The 19,694-nt window shown below is 38.9% G+C and overlaps 2 long non-coding RNA genes across 2 annotated transcripts; one reads left to right on the forward strand and one right to left on the reverse strand.

Annotated features, from left to right (window-relative positions):
• Positions 1 to 3,473: 3,473 nt before the first annotated feature.
• Positions 3,474 to 5,741, reverse strand: LOC138920874 (uncharacterized). Its single transcript, XR_011432815.1, has 2 exons — positions 5,550 to 5,741; positions 3,474 to 3,826 (listed from the first exon to the last, which is right to left on the reverse strand). It is a non-coding gene; the product is annotated as an uncharacterized lncRNA (long non-coding RNA).
• Positions 4,981 to 7,805, forward strand: LOC138920873 (uncharacterized). The gene is made up of 2 exons (XR_011432814.1): positions 4,981 to 5,118; positions 5,213 to 7,805. It is a non-coding gene; the product is annotated as an uncharacterized lncRNA (long non-coding RNA).
• Positions 7,806 to 19,694: the final 11,889 nt, after the last annotated feature.

The raw sequence follows: 19,694 nt of genomic DNA on the forward strand, positions 1-19,694 counted from the left end.
GATTGGCAAAAACAGTAAATCACAGCCTATCCATCGACTACAAGACTCAGTAGTCTGCAGGGGCTTCTAGCTGGTCCACCTGGCAGTCCACGGACCTATTACCATGCATGATGTTACAATCTGGCATGAATGTATTTATTATATACCTCCATGAAATGTTATCAAAATGCCTCTCAGTTCTTCATATTCATTCTTTCTTTCCTTCTTATTTGGCAGTGGCAAGTGAGAGGGATTTATTACCATGCCAAGGTCCCTAGACCCAAAATGTTTGAGGTCTACTGCAACACAGGATACAGCAAAAGTCCCCCCAAATCCCAACCTGCCGGAACAGGAAGCAAGAAGTTCCATGATAGTTAAAAAGAGAGCAGTAGGAATGTTGTAAAGCATAGGCCCCGCATAGAATGCAGAGGTCTGTTATAAAGGTAAAAAGGAGCATTTTGATTTATTGAGCTGTAATTCCCTTGAGGGTTTCTGGTGACTCCAGCTTCACACTTGTGGTTACAGTATTCCCAGAACCCCTCAGTGGAGTGATTTCCTGAAATGCACAGCTGCCTCTTATTTATTAACTTTACATAAAAACCATGGGAGCACAGCTTTTCTGGTATTTGACTGTGATTGGCCTTGTCTCTTCAAGTTTGGGGTGGAAGGGTAAAAAAACATAAAATGCAATGAGAACACCACTTAAAAACTAAAACTTTCAAAGGAGTGATAAGTAGAAAGACTCTTTGCCTCAGGTTATAATTTAGCAATGAAATTTCCTCAGACTAGTATATGGTAATTGATTATATTTCAAAACAAATCAAAACCCAGATTTTATACCATGAAGGACAGTCGTACAATATGCAAATACCTAGACAAAAAGAAAATTGGAAAATAGGAAAACCGCTGAACTTCTTGGTTATAATCTTCTTATTAATAAGCAGTAAGGTAATGTGTTATAGAATCTATTATGATCCACTCAATTTTTTTCAAATGTCTAGATTACATCTAAAGAGATCCTTTGAAATAATTGTACTTATTCAAAACTTTCATTGTAAAGACTATTGTTTTTAATACACAAGCTGTTGGAGTCTGACCTCAGACCCCAGAGCTAAAGCAGACACCAGAGCAGAGAAGTCATCTCACTGAGGAGGAAACTTAAGTTAAAGATATATAACTGTTCACTAAACTAATGACTTTTTTAATAGTTTTGGGATAAATTTGCATCTTTTAATAAACTCCTGAAGAAGCTCTTTTGAATAAGTGCTTTAACCATTCAGTATAATTATAAAATATTAAGTGCAAATAAACCAAGATATAGTGTTAATGTCAAAGCATTTTCTTACTTAACTGAACAAGGATATAATCAGAAATTCCTCAGAAAGTCCAACATATGGAGCGTAAAGCTCTTCAATTATGTCAACATTTATTAGTTAAATAGAAATCACAAATCTTCTTTAAGGAAGTGAGCCCAGATGCCTGCAATTAATATTTCTCAGCCCCACAGAAGATACTATAACTTAATTTCCAATGTCTTTACTTTCAAGGACTAAAAACTCACAGATTGCGTCATTAGAAACAGCAATGGCTATCCAGAGGTTTATTGTAATATATTTTCGTTAGCTGAAGCTAATTGGAGCCAAATGAGCAGAACAACGTTGTAAAGACACTAGAGAAATTCCGGGTCTTTAGTAACTGAAATAAATGAGGGTAATCAGCAGTGCATGCCAAATACACTGCGTTCCATTAATATGAAGAGGATGGCAGTCAGCTGGGAAGTGCCCCGATCGCGATGGGTTCTGGTGGACAGCAGATGTCTTACTACACTGAATAAACATAAACAACATGCCAGACTGAACCAGCTCAAACAACGGGGAAGCAGGGAACCAGGAGCTTAAAGGGAGCCTTTGCACATTTCTCTGGTGCAGTTTTACAGAGCACTGTCGGCTCTAGATTGTCGATTTGTGTGTGTTGGGTGGTAGGAGGTGCAGGATACACAGAGGTTCTCCTCTCAAAGACAGAAAAAGTAGCTCAAGCAAGGGAAAGCTACGACTGTATTTCAACCATGCCAACAATTATTTTTACCCACAAAGCCGTATAATAAGCCCAAGAATTATTTTAATCTTGTATTTGATTTTTACAGTAAATTTTTATCTAAAATATAACAATTGCTGAGAAGACTCTCTTGGTATGGTGTCAGTCCATTCTTAAGGTGTAAAGTTTACAGCTTGAGTTTTGTTAGCACAGTATCTTCAGGGAGACTCTCTTTTTGTAATGGACATTTTTGATGAGTTGCCCTTTCAAAATGAAATAAAGTTCAACTCACAATTTGAAGCTGTTTTGAGCACAGCATATCTAAATTTGTCACACTTACACTGGAATTATGAATTTTTCTTCCATTTTAAATATTCTGATTTAGAGACGCCAACCCTTTTGACATTATTAAGCATGTATGTATTAGGGATGTGTGTTTTCCGACAGCCACTGAAGTAAAACAACAGAGTTTCAAACAAGTTCATATTGTAGTCATCAAAGCGTTGTACAGCGGGAATCTCAGGCTCACCGCCAACTCTGTCACTGCTCATGTCGCCTTCACTGAGCGTCAGCCTCTCTGGGTTTCAGTTTACTCCTCTTAAGATGAGGGACTGGTTTGGATAACCTCTAAGGTTTTTCTAGTTCTCAGAGTCTGTGTAAACTGAGAACCAGTCAAACCGTATGAAACCACTAATAATTCAGACAGAATGGTCTTTTTGTATTGTAATCCTTATAGCTAAGAATATTTTTGAGGCTTCTGAAGTTCTAACCATGAATCATTATAGGAAGTCATGTAAAGAGTCATAGAACAAACCAAATTATATACAATTATTATAGGAAAATTACAAAATACAGGCAAGAAGAAAGAAGAAAATGTAAACCAGCCATAATCTTAATTCCAAGATAGTAACATTCTTAAGATTTTAGTGGGTAGAAGAGTGGAGAAGGGTAAATGAGTGGTGGAGGAGATGGCGGGGTGGAAGAAGAGACATGATGAGGGTGACAGAGCTCAAAATGATGGGGCTGGGATGGCTGCGGATACAGACACCGCGCACGCGGGCACAGATGATGGGGCTGGGATGGCTGCAGATACAGACATCGCGCACACGGGCACAAATGAGGAGGCTGGGATGGCTGCGGAGACAGACACCGCGCACGCGGGCACAAATGATGGGAGATGACGTAGTACAGCGTACAGTCCTCATTTTTTAACTTGATTTGACACTTCACAAGAAATATTTTCTTAGATTAAATATTTTTCAAAGGCAACATGATTAAGGACTACTATACATGTATGTGCTATATATATATTTCATATATATTTATATGTTGATTTTTGCAATTTTATAATAAATATTCTGTAGCTAAATTTTTATATACATCTATAACTTTTAGGTTAAATCTCTGGACACAAAAAATAGTATGGGAATGCTATGCAAAATTTTAAGACTTGACAACAATTGATAAGTCAAGCATTCTAATTAATACTTTATTGAGGATCTGAGGCACAATTATGATAAAGTTATGTAGGCCCTAGTACAAAGGGAAGTGGGAAGCGAAGAAGCTTCTCGTCCTATCTTGACCTGAATGGTTTTGAGATTCGAGGCCTCTCTCCTGAAGAGAGATTCAGGATCGGCCACGCTGAGACGCAAGAAGATCGCTTGTCAAGTGTCCCGATACAGGGCAACAGCAGCTGTCCTCATTTGATTCATTGCCTTCAGTTCTGCAGGGAATGAGGCAGGGCACTTCTGGACGGAAGCAGAAGAGGGCGCAGATCCCAATCTGCAATGTCACTTTAGGAGTTCTTCATTTCCTTCCAAAGAGAAAAGGAGCAAAGATAACAGAAGCAAGGACTCTAAGCGTGCAAACCTTTCAATAAATTCACAAAAGGAAGCTACACGCTTGATTTTTAATTTTCAGCCTCCTCGCCCCCATTGTTAAATGAAGAGCTTCTCAAACCCAGCTCGGGAGTTTTGTGTTAACACCTTTGAAGGCTTCTATGACTTTCAAGGAGGTACGTTCTGTGACATTTATTTTTCTCATTTTTAGAAACCAATTATCAAGACATTTTCTGATCAGATCCTCAGTTACGATAATTTTGCACTGCAGGGTTGAGAAGGAAATGTAGAGGTACTGTTCATCAGGGCGTGGCTTGTTGAGGGATTCTGGCTTTGGGGGTTCACAACTCCATGTTGAGGGGTCCTTTCCTCTCACACCCCACTAGACATCCAGTGTTGCACCTCACTTTCTTAGACTTGAGCATTGCAGGGGTGAGGCACTGAAGGTGGGCACTAAGAGGAAGTCCTGTTTTTTCCTCCTACTCTTCTCTTGGCCTTTAAACCTTATCCAAGTCCTGAATCCTATTTCTTTTGAGACAAACACCAAAGTAAATTTTCCACATTGGAAGTCGGAGCCTTCCTTTCCTGTAAGGCAGTGATGTTTAGTAGCGGACTGCCCAGGCAGCGCCATGAGAAAAATGTGCATTATTCCCTAGAAGCTGTGTGCCAGTTGGAAATGTTTTTATCCAGGCTACCGGATCGGGGGCGGGGGGGGGGGGGGGGGGGGAGGTTCAGGGACGCTGAGTCCCCCAAAGCCCAGGATGGAAGCAGTGCTTTCAAGGAGCGCAGAGTGAGCCACTCTATGAGGAAGAAGAGAGAAAAAGACCCAGCTCATTGACAAGATCTCGGCATTAAGAGACAGCAGAGTGAGAATCAGGTTCATTCTCTGATTCAGGGGTGGGAGGTTGAGGAAATGGACTGGATGGGGTGGGATGGGTGAATTATTTTAAGATTTTTTTTCTTCCACAGAAAAAGTTACAATCGTTCCCTCCAGTGGGGCTGGGCTGAAGAAACCTAGAGTGCTGGGACACGTTTCCGAAAAGCCTCAGAGAAGACACGGTATGCAAAGGGGACCCCAGGAAGCACACGCTGGAAACAGCAGAGCGCCCGGGCCAGGCGGGGTCGGAGCACGGCGCACGCGCGGCCACGGGGCGGTCGCTGTCCCGCAGCCCCGGGAGGTCCGTGCCCACAGCCCGCGCGGCCCGGGACAGTCTTCCTGCGGGTCGAGGACCAAACGGATATGCACCGGCTACGGGACACAGGCAGTGTAAGACAACAGGCTTTATTTACAGTCCTGTATTTCTTTTTAAATTTTCTTTTATGTGTATATTATTAATTCTAAATACATTAATTCCACGTAGATTTACACTGAAGCATCATACCCAGCCTCACGCAAGTAGGGAAGCTGGACGTCGCGGAGGCGTCTGCTTTCCAGAAGACACGCTACGTTTCTGAGGAAGGACTGGTTTAGGTGTTTTAGTCTCAGAAAAATAACACACAGGGGCTTCATGTCAATGGCCTTTTTGCTATAAAAACTGATAGAAATTCAACATAATCAGGAACGAAAACTGAAATAAAAAGAAGAGATGCCTGTGATTTTACGACGTGAGGAACTGGTCTGCGTGTGGCAGTGAAGGGAAACAGCATCTCCAGGGTCACGACAGTGAAAGGGTCCGGCTTTGACTAATCAAGATTTACCTGCCTAGGGCTGCAGAGGCCCTCCTTTCCGGAGCCGAGGCCCAGAGGCCAGGCCGGCTCCGCCCTCGGGAAGAAGCCTGAGAATGGACGGCGAATGGGCGACAACGGCCGGCGCGTGCTGGCCTGCCTTCTGTTTCCAGGGTTTGGGATGGCGCACCGTCGGAAATGAATAGCACTAGAGGCCATCTTCTCCTAAAACATAAGAAAGTGCTCTCTAAAACATAATAACTATAGCAAAATCATCTGAAAGCAGATGATACCAGTGAACAGAATCTTGTAATATTTAAGTAGCTGAGTTAGAAGGCTTTAAGTTTTTCATGGTGTGAAAATTATCGTTGTCTAGAAACTAAGGCTTCTTATAAGGGAAAATGTTAATCTTTGCTTGAAATGAAAAGAGAATGGGAGAAAACTTCGATCACCCATCAATAAGTTTCCGTAATCCTCACTTAGAGAAATCTCCAGAAGCTATTTCGTTATCTAACCGCCTTCATCCCGGCCCTCTGGCAGAACCTGGCTTTTGTTTGTTACTTGCTGATCTCCCCTCCACCGTTGCACACTGGCCTTGAGTGGCCTCATCTTCCTCTTCATTGACATGCTTCCTCCATACGATAAATTCACATTTACCACCATACACATTTATAGCCAAACCTTCTGTCCCCGTGCAAAGGGAGTTCCAGCAAAGGCATGCCCAATGGTGAGGGTGGTGTTGGTCACAAATGTTATTATTCTAGAAATTACATCTGCTTAATACAAAACATTAACTGAAAACATTATTTGGTGAATAGTGCTCTTACCTGCAAAAAGAAATAGATGCATGGGAGAACATATACTGTATTCTACATACAATTCATTTTTTAAAAGATATTTTCATTTCATATACCATCACTTTCAATGGGATAAAGTCAACCTTATAAAAAAATTTCAAGTTGCTTTTCCTCCTAAAGACGTATCTCCTGCTAGCTCAATCAGTAGTCACCTCTAACACATAATGCTTCTCCTGATGGGAGTAATCCATTTAGAGAAAGTTACAAGAATCCACCACTCAGAGTCATACTTCTGTGTAACACGACACAAAAGTTTGGTAGCAGTTCAATGTCATTTGCTTGAAGGTTAATGTGGAATACTGTTGCTAAGGAATATTCGAAAACTGCCAAGACCTTCCTGAAGAACAGTTCAGCACCTTTATTTCTGCAATTATGCCTACTTTGGGAGAAGGGGGTTGTATTTATTCGTAAATATTAGATATTGAGTATATGTGAGACTGCAAAGCTTAACAATTAAGTTCTATTTGGATGTGTGACAATATTCAGACCTCATATATTGCATAACTAAAATGTCCATGAAGCTCTGAGTAAAACTGGTCTCAGAGATTTTATATTGGAGCAGATAGGAAATCGTAAATGCATCCTGGAACTGAAGGGCTCAGCACATAATCCCTGGGGTGCGGGTGGCAGGTCAGACCTAAGCTGAGATAGAAAGGGGAAGCTTCCTTGTTCATCTCTCTGGTCAAGTACCTCCTTCTCCCTTAGGTTCTCACTGTTATAGCCAGTCTGAGAAGTGCTCCTAGTTCCAGAATTTTCTTTCACTTTCCTCCCATCTTGATGGTCACGCACTCCAATCTCAAACAGACGTGAGAGGGAAGGACCCAAACAACATGTGTGTGGGGTGGGGGGAGGGAAGGACTGTCACTGCTTTAAGAAAACCAGGCAGCCTTTGTCATGTAGCTGAGCAGTTAAAACACCAGCTCTGGAGCCTGTGGCTGGCTAGATTCAAACCCCTGTTTGATCAAGTGTTAGCTGTACGACCTTGATGGTATTATTTAACTTCTTTGTGCTTCATTGCTCTTGTGTAAAATGCAGATAAAAATCATACCCACCTGGCATTACTGTTCTTCGTTTAAATGAGTTGATACACATGAAGCCCTAGGATAATGCCTGGGACAAAGTAAGTGTATGTCAAGTCAACGCAGAATGCTTTTCAACATTTGGGGATAAAAAAAGTTGCTTGAAATATACATGAAATTTAAATAATTTCAGTGTAAATAATTTATGAATATAAAAGTTTTCACTAATTTTGAGTAGTATGGCAAATGATCAACTAAACGATTGAAATGCTGAATTTTATATTATATTAAGAAAATTTTAATTTGTACATAATTCTATGTCCAATTTTGGCATGTGCTTCTGCAAAATTTTAAATACGTTGAATTTTTGTGAATTGTGCTATTCAATTAAATGAATATTTATTGAACGACTACTATATGGTAAGGTTGTTCCAATTATCTATTATTGTGGGAAAAACTTCCCCAACCCTTAGTGACATAAAGTTTTATTGTGCTTATTATAGTGTGGATCAGAGCACAGTGGTAATGGTCTGCCTCTGCTCCGTAATAACTGAGGTCTCAGCTGGGTTAAGATGGTTGACACAATTCTGCTGAGGCCCTATGCCTGGAGCCTCATTTCTGGCTGTCTGCTGGGTTTCTCAGTTCTCCACGTTGCATTTGCTGAGGCTGCAATGTTAAAGATGGCTTCTTCACTCAAGGCCTGCTGCCTGCACTGGGATGGCCAGAGCAGACGGGGCCAGTCAGCTATCTCTCTCTTCATGTTGCCTCTGTGTGGCTAGCTTGGGCTTCTGAGAGCATGGCCTTGTCGGTTCTTAGACTTTTCAGGTGATGGTTCATGGCTCCAAGAGCAAGTTTTCCAAGAAGCCCAGCTAGAAGCTGCAAGGCTTTTAATGACATCCTCGGAAGCCCCAGAACATCACTTTTGCCACATTCTACTGGTCAGTAAGTCAGTAAAGCCAACCCTAAATCAAGGAGAGGGAAATTAGAAATGGGAGAAATAGCAAATAATTTGTGCCCTTTAATATATCTCTAGTCAATAAGTCATTGACTTTATAGCCTTTTCTAGCTATTGCCCTTGACAGTCAACCTTCTCAAAAGAATTGTTTACCCAGGCTGTCTGCACTCACTCCTTAACTGCCTCTAATCTGGTGTTCGCTCCCATTATTCCACTAAAACTCTTCATGTAAAAGCCATTAGTGACCTCCATGTTAGCAAATATGATGGAAAATTTTCACTATCCTTTTCCTTGATTTCTAAGGGGTTTTTGACACAACTGAACACTTTCTTTAAACACTAGGCTTTTTGATCCCATACTTTCTGGTTTTCCTCCTATCCCTCTGGCTGTTTCTTCTTGGTTTTCTGTACTTCCTCCATTTTTTCCACCCATGTCCCTCTTCCTTATCACCACCACCATCCCCACACACATTCACATCAATTGTTACCTTTGTTTTAACTAGTACTCAAATTCATTTATTTATCTTTATTTCTACTGCTGCTAATCTAGTCAAAGCCAAACTCTCTTGTACCTGATCTCCTGCAGTAGCATCCTAATTGGCTTTCTGAATGCCCTCTTTCCCCTTCTAATCTGTTCTTCTTATTACGCCCTGAACAATGATGTAAAGATTGAAAATTTTGGATTATTTTCCAAAGAAAATTTAACATTTAAGTTCCAAAGAACTTAAAATAAAATCTTACAAAGTCCTGCCTCACCTCATTTCATGCCGTTCTCCCCTTTGCTGCCTTTCTTTCAGTTCCTCAACCTACCATGTTCTCAACACCTTAGTATCCTTCTCCATACTCATCTCTCCAGATGTGAAATGCCATCCCTCCTTCTCATTTGTGTCCTGCCTAACTCCCACCCATCCTGCTTCAAGTCTCAGCTTAAATACCATTGCCACAGAGACAACTTCCCTTACCTCGCCACCTAAATTAGGTCTTTTCATAATTCTTTATCATTTTTTTCATAAAGTATATTGCTAATTGTAATTACATATTTGCTTGTTTATTTCCTTAACGTTGTCTCCAGTAAGTAGGATGGAAGTTAGATGAGGGCAGGAATACTATTTTTCCTTGCACTATTGTTAGTTTAATGGTGATAATTTTTCCCTCTGGAGTCAGACTACCTCATGTATATTCTGGATCTAGCACTAGCTGTGACTTTGAGCAAGTTATTGCATCTCTGACACTCAGTCCCCTTATCAGACAAATGGGGATAAAAATAGCACCTATCTTGGGACGGCCTGATGGTGCAGCGGTTAAGTTCGCCCGTTCTGCTTTGACAGCCTGGGGTTCGCCAGTTCGGATCCCGGGTGCAGACATGGAAGTGCTTGGCAAGCCACGCTGTGGTAGGCATCCCACATATAAAAACTAGAGGAAGATGGGCATGGATGTTAGCTCAGTGCCAGTCTTCCTCAGCAAAAAGAGGAGGATTGGCTGCAGATGTTAGCTCGGGGCTACTCTTCCTAAAAAAAACAAAAATAGCCCTATCTAAGAGGGTTGTGGGAAAGCCTCAATAACACATGTTAAGAGCTTAGCAAGTGATCTGGCGCATAACAGCTGCTCAGTAAATATTTTCCATTGGTATTTCTATTATTATTATTACCTCCCTCCCAGTGCCTGGAACATAGTTGGTGTGCAGTAAGTACTTAATGATTGGATGAATGAATGAGGAAAGTTAAACATTGCTTTAGAGAAAGATAATACATTTCTATGTGATGTTCTATATTTTATATATTTCAAAAGATACATTTTGAAAGATAAGTTAGTAGAATATAAGAGAACTAAGGAAAAATTATTCTTTTTATATCAGGCTAAACATTTCCCTTGCCTCAATGCCTGCTCTGTATAAAAATAAAATATGGCGGAGCCGGCCTGGAGGTGTAGTGGTTAAGTTTGCGTGCTCTGCTTCAGTGGCCTGGGGTTCGCAGGTTCGGATCCTGGGAGCCGACCTGCACACCACTCATCAAGCCATGCTGTGGCAGCATCCCACATGCAAAATAGAGGGAGATTGCCACAGATGTTAGCTCAGTGACAATCTTCCTCAAGCAAAAAGAGGAAGATTGGCAACAGATGTTAGCTCAGGGCCAATCTTCTGCACCAAAAAAAAAAAGTATTAATTATCTCTTTACAATCATAAAAGGTTAATTCCAATTAATCCAGGTTGACTACTTACACATTTTGAATTAATCACATTCTGACTAATGAGTTTTTCTGTACTTAGACTTTATCCTAAACTGGAAGTAAATGATACGTGCTCATAAACCATTAAATTTGATTCATTTAAGCATTTTTTAAATAATTGAATAAAATTTCTCATGAATAAGAATATATTATGGTATTATGTATTATGATAAAAAAATTGACCTGCGAAATTAAAAGAAAAAAGTTACCTATTTAAGAATAAAAAGGGAAAAGAAGGAAGAGGGTTCTGTGCCTCCATAATGTTCCCAATTTATGATATAATTTGGCTTTAATATTCTAGGAAAAGATTCATAGATGATAATCAGGCTACATTTGTAAGGACCAGTATAATAACAATATTAAAATTTAAAAAGCACTAATAATTATACAATATTCCTTAAAAATCTTAAAAAATTGAATAATAAATTGATCCTCATAAAATTAGTTTGTTTTACATTACAATCACATGTGACACACATTACAACTCTCTTCCAAAAACTCCTAATTTTCCAACTCATAACTTTCTAATAACTTTTGTCCTTTTCTCTTACCACCAAATTTCCTAGGAGAAAATGAAAATGGGAATTCATTCAATTTCAGCTCAATATCTTAAAATGTTTCCAATAAATTATTCGTCCATCGTTAAAGCAGAAAAAATAAGATTCCTCTTTATGGTTAAGTCCAGAAATAGAGTTACTCTTTCTTTTTCAGTAATTCAATTTCATATTTTCCCTTAGAATGAAACATCCATTCCCATTCCCAAAGGACATATTCATGGGATCGAATCATGTGTGTGGATTTGAATGTGTCTTATATGAAGTTTTGTTAAATTATAATGGTTTATATAATTAACAATAATCTGCCCAAACTTTTTGCAAAAAAGTTCTTTCTAGGAGAGTTTTTTAATAGCATTCATAAGAACAGAATGTATGTGTATACAGGGAGGAGACAGTGTATACACATGTTGCTAAGGAAATTTAGAAAAGACCCACTAATTTTATTAGGAAATGTTTTCTTAAGAAAGCAATATTTCCCAATTCACTGTTTTTCTATTAAACCATAAAAAATTATGGCAATACAAGGTTTTATTCTTATGCTTCTCCTTGAAAATATCTAAGAATGATAAATTATTTTCTCTCTCTTCAGTCCTTTGGCCAACACGTATGCAATTTAGTGGCATCATGAAACTTGTTGCATAAAATATTGGTGACTTCATTGTCTTCAAATTTACCAAAGATGTCTTCAAATTCATTTTGTCAAATATCATCTTAAGTGAATTTTACTCTAATTCTTTGAAAATTATTAATTCCTGCATTAACTCTCATTCCCAAGGCATTCTGGTCTTTGGAATAGAATTTATTTTGCTTTTCTGCTGCAATTTGCTTTTATTTAAATTAACTTAAAGTGAGACAAGAATATACCTACAGACCCAGCAGGAAGAACCGTTCCATTCTATCTTTCCTGCAGGATCGCATTGCAACCCACAACCTCATTATCCTATTGCTGACATTACACAGGTGTGAAGGCAAATTTCTAAAAAGCCTCCTGTGAGGGAAAGATGCCCCCCTTACCCCCAGAGCCTGTGAATATGATGAGATATCATTATTGTGATTATCTTATGCTTGTGACACAGCTGACTTTAAGATGGGGACATTACCTGGGTGGGCCTGATCTGATCACGTGAGCCCTTAAAAGCAGAGAGCTTTCTCCAGCTGATGGCAGAAGAGGAAGTCAGAGAGATCTGAAGCATGAAAAGGTCTTGCTGCTATGAGGATGGAAGGAGTCACTTAGGAAGGAATGCCTTCAGGAGATAAGAGCAGCCACCCACTCATGGGTGGAAATGGGAACCTCTCTACTATAACTGCAAGGAACTGAATTCTGCCAACAACAGGAATTATGGGGAGAGGCCAAGCTCCAGATGAGAACAAAGCCAGCCAATACCCTGCATTCAGCCTGTGAGACCCTGAGCAAAGAATCCACCACGCCATCCCAGACTTCTGACTTACAGAGTTCTGAGTAATAAATAGGTTTTAAGCTGCTAAATTTGTGACAATTTGTTATACAGCAATAGAAAACTAATACAACATAGAACAAGCCTAGCATCCATCGAGTGACTCACTGAACTTGCAGTATGATTTAGCTCTCGAACAAAGTACTTCAATTTGTCATATGTTGACATCCAAATGACTGAGCCAGCATGCACATTAATACAGCTGTAGATCGCATTGGTCTTTTAAGTTCCTTTTCAGCAACAATAAAAATTTTATCGTTATTTGAAAAAAAACACTTTGAACAAAATCTCCAGAATTATATTCTAACAACTAAACAATTTACTAATAATATATCTGAAGGTTGAAGAAACATTGATTGAGCCTACTTTCTTCAAAGGGAGATTCCGTTTCCACCCTAGATAGACCCATACTTGGAATCATTTTTATAGTTTGATACTACGACTTGTCAACAGCAGTATACGCTCTTGTTCTAAAACGCACCTCTATCATCCAAAAATATTACTCATGATTACCCACATATGCCTGCCACACATCTGTTTTTAGCTGTTCTATCCCTACTGGATTCCACTCTAGCTTTTCAATTCATTGATTTCTTAAAATAACACCAACCGCGAATTAGCCACTCTGCCAGTCCTCCTCCCATTCCCAAGTGATTATGCACACCTGAAGACTCTGCTACTTCACGGTCCTTCTCTGCGGGCCTGGCATTTCTTTTAGTACTATTTTCAATAATCCCAACATCTTAAAACAATTTAATAAAGAGATATCGATGTGAATGACCCATTCGCAGCAGAGTTGAAAGAAATTAACAATTGATTTAACATGGAAGATGACGAGAAGGAGAAATAAAAAATAACACCAAAATTTCAAGATTAGATGACTTGAAGGGAGATGACACCAGTAACAACAACACAAAAGGATATACAGAAGCAGCAGCAAATCTGGAAGGAAATGATGAGTTGATTTTGGATATATGGAGACATTTATTCAAATACTAAAAAGAGATTTGTACCACAAGACTTTTAAAATGTTACCTTATTTTACAACTTTATACCAAATCCTAATCTCCCCTCCTGGATTTTGCATTCTTCAACCCTTTATTATTAAATACGTCTCTATTTTTCTTTACACCTTGAAACTTATTTTCACTTGTACATAATCAACTATTCTTAATGTGAGAATAAGCCCCTACTCTCATTTAAGAAATCATCTTCTATTATGTTTCTCTTTGTAATTCAGGGAGTAACAATCTTCTTTAGGGAATATTCTTCCAAACTTTATAGCTAGTTTGCTATTATGACCAAGCAAGGGAATTTCACTTCCAAATGTAACCACAAAGCCTGCTACTTTCCTCTGTAAACTATTGGCCCAACATATTTCAGCCTGAAGTTTTCCAGCTGTGCTCGAGGGCTTCTCGCCACCACATGGAAACTATTTCTTGGGGCTTATTTTTAATTATAGCCTTTACTCTCCTTTGGTTCTTCAGATATTTCTGCTCCCAAGGTTACAAGATGCTCCAGAGACATAACATTTGTGACACCACCACTGTGTGATATTCTACAATAATGAATATCATAGGACAGATAGAGGCACTGCCCCAGAATTTGGATTTGTTTTTGTAGTTTATTCAGAAAGATGTCCAAACTACCATTAATGTGTGTGCTTTGAACTCATCAGATGTTATTCATCCGGTTAGATGCCTATAAATATACCACACAACTAGGAGCCCACAAAATGTCATGCTAAGCAAGATCCATACCCTTAATGACAGAAGTGGTAACATATATTACACATCCCTCCAGCAGGAAAATGTAGTAAAGAACATTGTGTACCATGTCTATCTGGAGAAGTAACCTCCTAAGGACTGATGCATCTTACTGGCAAAAGCTTTCAAGTAAACTCTCAAGCGAAGTCATTCATTTCTCCAGAATGAGCAAAAGTAAACCAGAAAGTCCAATAAAGTAGATATAAATGTTTTCAGTTCAGTGTGAAATAATCATGGTGGACATATTTGTAATTCTGCCTCAAATTATTAGAATATCAAAAGTTCTGGTTAATTCTAAAGTAAATCTGGAATTTGTGTATTCCAAGAAGAAGCTAAAGAGATCCAAGATGTAATCTCTACAGCCAGACCTCAGGGCCCGATGTCCTTCTTAGAGACTATTCCAGAACTGACCAAGAAGATTAAAATGATTATTACGCTCCAGATCCCCTGATAAAAGTTCCTCCAGGGACTTTTGCCTTAACTGATTAGAACCTTTGCAGTTAAAATGAGTCCATACGCTATTGTCAGTATAATTTTTTTTCAGTGAAGTGTGTATGAGGAAAGAGGTGGAGCAAAAGTAGTGTTTATTATTGAATATTAATTAATTTAAAGGTTACTTATGCATGGCAGCTAATCCTATATTATACTTCCCTTTCTATAGATGATTGATCTGAGATTTAGAGACACAATATAACTTTCTGGTAAGGGTTGAGCAAGATGTAAACCAAGGTGTTTTGTTTCCACTTTAATTCCAGTTCTCATATTTCTTTGACTTATACCATATGGTCATCTCAAATTTATCACATTAACAAAATCTTTTGTTTGAAAAATTGCTAATACCAGGGTTAAATGGCACAAATGACTATGCTATGTAACAGTGGTTCTCAAAGTATGGTTCCAGGACTTGCAGCAGCTGAATCACCTGGGCAATTGTTAGAAACGCACAGTCCTAGGCCCTGGTCAGAACTAATGAATCCATGTCTCAAGGAGTGAGCCTTGGCAATCTGTGTTGTAACGAGGCCTCTAGCTGATCGATGCACACTCAAGTTTGAGCTCCAGAACATCGTCTCAGCATTTGATGCATAATCATCACCTGTACAACTTTTAAACTCAGACGCATTCCCTACACTTGCACCTGTGTAATTCTCACTTGCACAAAAGTTTGAGTGACACTGCTATAGAATGTTCATGAGATCAGTGAAATTCAATTGTTAACAAAGAGCTTCATTATTTTCACGTTTGGTCAATCTAAGGCTTCATTATAGCAGTGGTTCTCAACTAGGGGCAATTTTTCACAATATTTTCACTACTGCGAGACTGAATTTTTCATTTGATAGGGATTTTAGGTTAGATACTAACTGAATATAATTTTCAGTATTTTCGGGCTGTAATTGGAACCAGTATGACTTAATATATCTAGATTGACAAGATAGATATATCTTGCCTTCTAGATATATCTAGACTTGCCTTCTGGATAGAACTAGTATATATATATATATATACACACACACACACATACATATATATATTATATATGTACATATATAAACTATATATATATTCTATACATATATTCTATACATATATTCTATACATATTCTACATATATATCTTAGATATATCTAGAAGGCAAGTCTTAATATTATCTACTTATGAAAAACATTAGTCACAAATTTTAATTTTACAAGGGTAAATTAAAAGGACTTCTGCTTAAGTCTGTGAAAGAGTCACTGCTATGCATGAGATTTTACATCCTGCCAAAAACAAGTAGAAAACTGGAAAAATATATGATACCTCTTTCCAGAAACTAGACAACAGGCAGAAGAGAACTGTGAAGCTGAGAGAAGAGGAACCAATGTAAGTCCTATAGCTATACCCATATCTACACCAGCCTTCTGTCTGTGAGAAACTTCCAGGTGCGGCACATGGGGGAACACAAAGAGTGTGGTGGTCTCACTGAGGTCAGAAAACATAGACTGGTGTTCAGGGATACCAAAAAAGCTAGAATTTATGAGGCAGAGGATGAAGAAAGGGCTCCAGACATCTGCATGGGGTTTTCTGGAGTCTTTGAATGAAGAACAATATGATCATGTGCAGGATGAAACTCCACAAAACGAGGCCAAAAAAAAAAACCACTGAAGAGCAGGAACGACTCCTGGGTACCCATAAGACAGAGAATTTGACAGCTTTCACAGAGCTGAGAATCATCCATTCAGCTTCCCACCAGCCAGAGTGCAGAAACCTCATTGAATATGCTGGGTGCAATGGACTGAACCTCGATCCCCCAATATGCCTGTGTTGAAGCTCTACCCGCAGTGTGACTGTACGTGGAGACAGAGCATTGAAGGAGGGAATTAAGGTTAAACGAGGTCAGAAGAGTGGGACCCTAATCCAGTAGAACTGGTGTCATTTTATATAAGAAGAAGAAGAGCACCAGAGTCCAGTCTCACTGGGCATGTGCACGGAAAAGGCCCTGTGAGGACACGGTGAGAAGAATTCATCTGCAAGCCAGGAAGAGGGCTCTCACCAGAAACCAGCTATGCCGGCACCTTGATCTTGGACTTCTAGGCTCCAGAACTGTGAGAAAATACATCTCTGTTACTCAAGACACCCAGTTTGTAGTATTTGTATTGCAGCCCAAGCAGACTAAGACACTGGGGTCTCTAGAGTCCTCAGAAAAGACTGCGCTTTACACTGAGGATGAACCAGCCCTGAGAAGGGCTACATTTACCCCTCAAAATGGTTTAAAAGCAAGTCTTGAATGGATCACACTTATTGCAAGTAAGGTAACTCCCTGTCAGAACAAAGGATAGAACTTATTAAAGGAATCCAGTGAAATCTAGCACTTGACAATGAGAAATTACTATGTCTAGCATCCACTCAAAAATTACTAAATGCACCAAGAAACAGGAAAATAGAAACCTTGTCTTGGAAAAAAAAATCAACGAATATGTACAGAGCAAGCAGTAACAGAGATGATGAATTTAGTGGACAAAGACTTAAAAGGAGTTACAATAAATATTGTAAATAGGCTCACAATTTAAAAGAGAACATAAGTATAATGAGGAAAGAACTGGAAGATATAAAAAATAATCAAATGAGATTTCCAGAAATTAAAAGTACATTATCTGTCATAAAAATTTCACTAGATGGGGTTGTCAGCAAATTAAATACTTCAGGGGGGAAAGAAGAGAAGTAAACTGGAAGACAGCAACAGAAACCGTCCAAAGTGAAGCACAGAAACAAAAGTGGAAACCATGAGCAGAGCCCCAGCGCCTGTGGGACGGCACCGAGCGAGTGCCTAACCCTCGCGTCTAGGGGCCAGGGGGAGCAAATGGGGGAGAGGGGCAGGACAGGAAAAGTACTTGAAGAAATGACTGCACAAAATTTTCCAAATTTGATAAAAACTATAAACGCACAGACTCAAAAAGTTTAACAAATCTGAAGGAAGATTAAAAAAAAGCAAAGAAAAATACACTGAGAACATCATAATCAAATTGCTAAAAACAAGCAATAAATCTTTTTTTATTGTTAGTTAATTCATATTATGATTTAATTTTTCACGTGTTTTCTTTTTTTTTTTTTTTTTGAGGTGACATTAGTTTATAACGTTATACAATAAACAAACACATAGATACAGAGAACAGATTGGTGGTTACCAGAGGAGAAGGGAGTAGGGGAGGGTGGAAGGGGTAAAGGGGCACATTTGTGTGGTGATGAATGGCAACTAGACTTCTGGTGGTGAACACAATGCAGTCTATACAGAAGCTGAAATACAATGATGACACCTGAAATCCATATAATGTCATAAAGAGAAAAATCTTAAAAGCAACCAGAGGCGGGGAAAAGATACATTACATATAGAGGGTAACGATAAGAAAGACTTTAGACTTCCCACTATCAGAAATAAGAGAATGGAGGTACATCTTTAAAATGCTGAAAGAAAACAAAAAGTCAACCTAGAGTCCTGTACCCAGAGTAAATGTCTTTTAAAATAAAAAGTGAAATGAAGAACTTTTCAAAAAAAGCTGAGAGAATTCATAGTTAGTAGACCCGGACTAGGGAAAAAAATGATAATGGAAGTTCTATAGGCAGAAGAAAAACGATACCGAATGAAAACTTGAATCTACAAGAAGAAAAGAAGTATAACAAAATGGCATGCAGGTAAAGACAAAAGATCTTCATCTCCAACTTAATTTCTTTAAAACGTCATTTTAAATCCCTCCAAACCTGTGCATTTTTGAACAAGTTTCCCATGCATCCACTTCTGTAAATTTTCTGCCTTCTGTCCTGAGGGTGGGTTACAAGTGGACTCAGTTGAGAGAATTCCGCATCTTAGTTTCTTCCCTGTGGTGAACATCCTCTCTCCATCATTCTGTTCTTCTGCCCTGTGTTGCAGCTTTACAGTTGGTGAGTGTGGACGATATATAACTTATTAAAAAACATGTAGCCAATGCTGATGCACCTTCTGTCACTTCAGCACACAACAATCACTCTCCAGGACACACTGTGGGGTAACGTAGGTGCTGGAATTCTTAAAGAATGCAAAATAATGGTAAACAGTTTGCAAAGGGTGACATAGCAAATTTATTGTGCGAAGAACCTACGTTTTGTCGCTTCCTGCCGAAAGATACTCAGCTCAGCTTAAAGGATCTACAGTCCTACAAATTATGTATTGAACATAATCTTTGGGATTTTTTTCTTTTGCTCTTCTTTTCTCCTAAATAATAAATTTGGTAACACTGCTAAAATATAGTTTAGTAGTTTAATGATCCAAAATTTTTTCAAATAAAGATAAATTCCTTTCAACGATCAAATTACCCAAACCATTGCTGAATGGAGAATTGTGTTGCAATATAGGAGTGGAATATTATCACCAGAATCATACATATTTTCAAAGGGATTTTTTTTTTTTTTTTTTACCTAAAAGCTCTATTCCTTAAACTTCAAGCATTCCCCATCCAAAGTATTTTCTGGAAAAGAAATAGCAAATGAGAGAAAAAAGAAAGCTAGTAAAAATCCTTGAAGTTCTTAATGTTTAGAGTTGGAATTTACATGGTATAGCAAGAAGCAAAAAGCTAATCTTCTTGCTCTCTCTTACAAACTTTCCAATGGTTTCCCACAAAACTTGGAATAAAATCTACAGCCCTTGTCATTTCACTCACAGGCCTGAATGTTCTGGCCCCTGCTGACTTACTTGGCAAGTTCACCTTATGCCACTCTCACCCCACTCTCTAACAGCTCGAGCCCTGTTAACCTGGTAACATTGTTTCAGGCTCTTGACCTTGCCAAACTCCTTCACCTTCAGGACCTTCCCAAATGTTGTTCCCTCTGCCTGGGAGCAC

Source organism: Equus caballus, chromosome 26 (assembly GCF_041296265.1).
Source record: "Equus caballus isolate H_3958 breed thoroughbred chromosome 26, TB-T2T, whole genome shotgun sequence".
NCBI classification, from domain to species: Eukaryota; Metazoa; Chordata; class Mammalia; order Perissodactyla; family Equidae; genus Equus; species Equus caballus.